Here is a 4,769-nt window from a genome sequence, read left to right on the forward strand (position 1 = left end):
CTATTTTGATTGGTCCTGATGGCAAAAAGTTTTTGCATCGGCTGCTTCAAGCCGATACATTTAAAGAGAAGGTAAACACTACAGGTGATGGGATCAAGCTTTCAAGTAAAGAAGTTGTTGAAGAGCATAATGAACATAATCTTGAGGGTGACAATTCCATCGAAGCTACAATGGAGATACCAAGTACTGGGGGGCAGCAAGCAAATCCAAAGATCGGTGCAAGCACAACCAAAGAAAACAAAGGACGACGTAAGCACAAAGGTAAAAAGCTGAAAGTCACTTTCACACAACTATTGAAAAAATATCAAAAGAAGAGTGAAGACAAGAATGCTTATCAGCCAAATCATGCAAAGAAACCAAGATCACCCCCAAGGCGCAAATATGAGGATTGGTATTGGCAAAGTGATAATTTTAATGCAACATATTCATATCCTTATGGGCCGCCAATGCCAATGCCGTGGATGCCTCCCTATGCTCATATAGATACATATTCATCATGGGACAGGTATGGTACAAGGGCACATTCTCCATCTTATTTTAGACCATCTCACCAATACTATGCAGCTCCAAGAAGATCAACATTTGAACAATCACGCATCAAAGACCGTTTCAATCATAAGGAATCGGTCCAGAGCTCAAGGAAGAAAAAAGAGGTGGTAAAGCAAGTTTACCGCGTGAAAAGAGATGGTCGTAAGTGTGCTACTTCAGATTTGATCTCAAATAACAAAGAGCCAATTAAAGTGTTGACATTGGCTACAAAAGGCAAAGAAGTGAAACAATCAATTGATAAAAATCAGAGTGCCAAATATGAGGAAAAGAAGTTGAGGGTGCACAAGGCCCAAAAAGAGTTGCCATTGCTTCAAACAAAATCACAGCCGGGGTGCCCACTCGGCTTATCGTATTGGCGAAAGAAGGAATTACAAAAACTTAGTGCACAAGGGCTGAAAAATAAGAACATGGCATGGGTTCCGAAGAGGAGCAGTCAAAATGAAAGTGATGTGCAACCTTCTATTGCAGCAAGTGTTACAGAAGTGAAGAAAGAGAAGGATGGAAGCCAAAAACAGTTAAGCCGAAGGTTTGCATCACCCCATCAAAATCTTCGGTTAGCACATCATCCATATTCTTCAACCATACCATTGATGCCCTTGCCATGGAATTCATCATCAGGTATGACAAATTACCCTCCCTGGATTTATTTTAATCCATGGAAGTGACATAATTTTCTACATCATGAGAGAGCATTACCAAATCTCTATACATTTTATTAGCTACATTTTTTCTTGCTAATCCAAAGGGCCGAAATATTTGATTGTTGTTTCATTTGTTTATTTCGGCTATACATGATTTGGTGAATGAATTCTACATGGGCATTATGTTGATGGCCGGTATTTATCTATCGCCCTAAGAATATGTCAAAGCATGGCTGATGTAGTATCCTAACATCGTCCTTAGTTCAATTAGAGGCCAAAATGAGGTACATGTTCATTGATATTGCCCTTGTCTTTCTAGTACTATGGAGATTATTTTCGACGGTAAATTTGTGGCAATGACCAAGGTGTTGGTGTTGCTTATTTATCTCCATGTGGAGCTAATTTGTGAAGCCTCAGGCCGCTTATAATATTTTTGCACAATCATCAAAGCCAAATATGCATTGTCATTCGGATTGGAGCTTTGCCTTGATATAGGTGCTATACATATTGAGGCTTCCGGTGATTCGTTATTAGTAGTGCAACAAATATCCAAGGGTTATCAATGTTTTGACGGATCACTTATAGTTTATCTTTTGGTATGTCTAGATGCAAGATTTACCTTGGGTTGCTTTGAAATTGTTCGTATATCTAGGCATGACAATTTGAAAGAGTTGGCACAGCAAGCGTCCGGCTACTATGTTAACCATGGTGTATTGCATTTATATCAATAGCCGATGCTAGGTCTTGTCAACATAGGTAAGGCTGAATCGAAGCCCACCGCTTCGGCCACTAATGAAACTTTTATGCAGGCAAAGTAAAGATTGGAGGAATTTCATTCTTGATTATCTGCAAAATCCTAGTGAAAGGGTGAACAATATGGTTCGAAGGATGGTTTTGATCTATGGAACCTTATCACCGGATTGTTATAGAAGCTGAGAAGTTTTCACCCAAGTTTGCATCAAGAGGTTCAAACAAGCAATGGCCGATATATACTTGTCGTCCTAAGAACATGCAAAATGCCGATGGAGTGTTGACATCGTCCTTAGAACAAGCTATGCGGAAGTTATTTTTCGGCACACAAACTTTGTCGAAAAACAGGGGGGCATGTGTTGACACCAGATTTTGGCACGGTCAATAACTTATTTAAGATGGCATCAAATGGAGAAGTGATCTGCATGAAAAAGTTCCGTATTGTCGATATGAACATCTTTGAAGTTCGGGTCATCGCAGTCCGATTTCATCTCGAAGGCCGAAACTATGCTCAAAGTACTAAGATCTTATATTCAGAGTACAGTTTGGATGATTAAGCCCCCAAGAAGATCTCAAATGGAAATATTATCTACACGGATTGTCTTCGTCTCGTCGAAACGATCGATTTTGATATAAAAATCGTTCCAATCCGAGTTCGTATGCAAAAGTTAGAGCCATCGGAATATAGCCCTGTCAAGAGGCAAAAACTGGCGCGCCCCACCAGACACCCTGTCTGATGGGTAGCGCGAGGGATAGCCTGCACGACCGATTTGACTCTCAAGATGACCTCTGATCAAAAAACATTCAACATAAAAGTTGTTCGTCTCGTCGAAACAGTCAAGATTGCTTTTGGGCTCGTTTCCATCCGAGATCGTTTACCACCACAAAAAGGACCCACAAGGTGCAGCCAGTTTAAACCGAACAGTTTTGGAAAGTTCGGATAAAACCAATCCGAATTTGACTAGGGTTTTGGACGTGAATCCAAGCCTTTTCCTTGCATGGGAAGTCCAGCCGCCTCTTATATACCTAAGGGGTGACGGCCGATTGAACAACACACAATCGATCAATTCATCTACCACTTTTTATCTTTTATCTTTTCTCCTTAACCCTAGTTCTTCTTCTCCCTCGTTCTTCGTTCGTTCTTCTTGTTGCAGGGCGGCGAACCTCGAGGCCCTAGGGGCGGTCAGGTCGACCTAGGGCAGCCCATAGCCTCCGCGCGTCCAGACGGGGTCCCTCCCGGGCGTGTGGGGTTTCGGGTCTACAAAAGCGCCCGCCGAATTGTCTTGCGTACCGCGCTTCCGGCGGGTCTCCTTCGACGTGAGCTGCGGTGCATCACCCCCGGCGTTGGAGGTACACGGTGACGTGTTCGTGTGCGAACAGTATCCCACTGAGTAAATTGCTCAGAACCACCATATTTATGGCTAGCGTAACAGGTTGCCACCGTTTTTGCCAAAATCCACAAATAATCATCAACTTTACGACAAATGAGTAACAAATCGCATTGATCTGGAGTTGATCCGTGACTAAGCATGAAACGAACAGGCTGGTTCACCTATGGGGTCCATGTGGCTTAGGCAAACGGAGCGCGCGCAAACGATCGTCACGGCGAGTCAGCACCACACCCGCCCAGCAAGGCTGGCGCAGCAGCAACTGCAATGGGCAGCGACGGTGCAAGCAGCGGCAAAACAACAGCCACAAAGCACGCAGCGACATCGAGAGGCGCCAAAGCAGCGTGCAACAACGTCAGTGGGCAGTAACAAGCCGCAACGATGGCAAGCAGCAACAGCAACCGCACATAGCAGCAGCGGGTAGCAGCAACAGTAGGCAACAACAAGCAGTAGCGATAACAGTAGCAACAGGCGGCGGTAGGCGGCAAGCATTAGCAATAGCACACGCAACAACATCAGCAGCGGGCAACACCACGCCCTACGCGCATCCACGATCGGCCACTTCCACGGCTGACACAGCCAAGGCCGCAGCAGCCATGGCCGCCCACCACCATGGCCGGAGCACAAGGGCGTGATTGTTTTTTCTTTAAACTAACAGGGAACTGATTGCTTTTTAGAAAACTATCAGAGACTCAATTGCTTTTTAAAAAACAAGCAAGGACTTGACTGGTTTTTAAGTTACATGACCTGATTCCTTTTCTAAAAAAAGTTACAGGGACCGATTGTTTTTTAATTTTTTTGAAGGGACCGACATGTGGGCTTCACCTGTCATAACGGCCAACCTGACGGTCAAAGTTGACAAGTGGACCCCACAAGTAGGCCAACCATGTCAGTTTCGATTTTAGTCGTGACTCAACTCCGGATCAGTGTGATTTGTTACTCACTTAACGCAGAGTTGGTGATTATTTGTGTTTTCTGACAAAAACGATGGCAACCTGTTATCGTAGCTATAAATATGATGGTTTTGATCAATTCACTCCATCCCACTAGTCCCGCATTTTTTTGAACAAGTCCACATATGGAATCCATAAGAAAAAGAACCAATGGCGCTTTTTTTTTTGAGAAACTCCAATGGAAACCGGCCGGTCCAAGCAGACGGCCCAGAAAAAGCCCATGAACGCCAGCGGCCGACCAGAACAATTCCCGAACCGCACCGCGTCCGCGTCCTCCCTCCTCTCAGGACTCAGGGTGACCTCCCTCCACCCGCAACGCGTTCGCCGCCGGCGCCGCCATCTCCACCGACACCGCCTCCCCCTTCCAATCCTCCCTCCTTTCCATGGCGTCGCCGTCGGGAAGCGCCGGGGACCTAGCAGAGCCTTGCGGGGGCGCCTCCTCTACTATCTCCCCAATCCGGCCGATGCTCTCTGCAGCTCCTCCTCCT

This window comes from Triticum dicoccoides, chromosome 1B (assembly GCF_002162155.2).
Source record: "Triticum dicoccoides isolate Atlit2015 ecotype Zavitan chromosome 1B, WEW_v2.0, whole genome shotgun sequence".
In the NCBI taxonomy this organism is placed as follows: Eukaryota; Viridiplantae; Streptophyta; class Magnoliopsida; order Poales; family Poaceae; genus Triticum; species Triticum dicoccoides.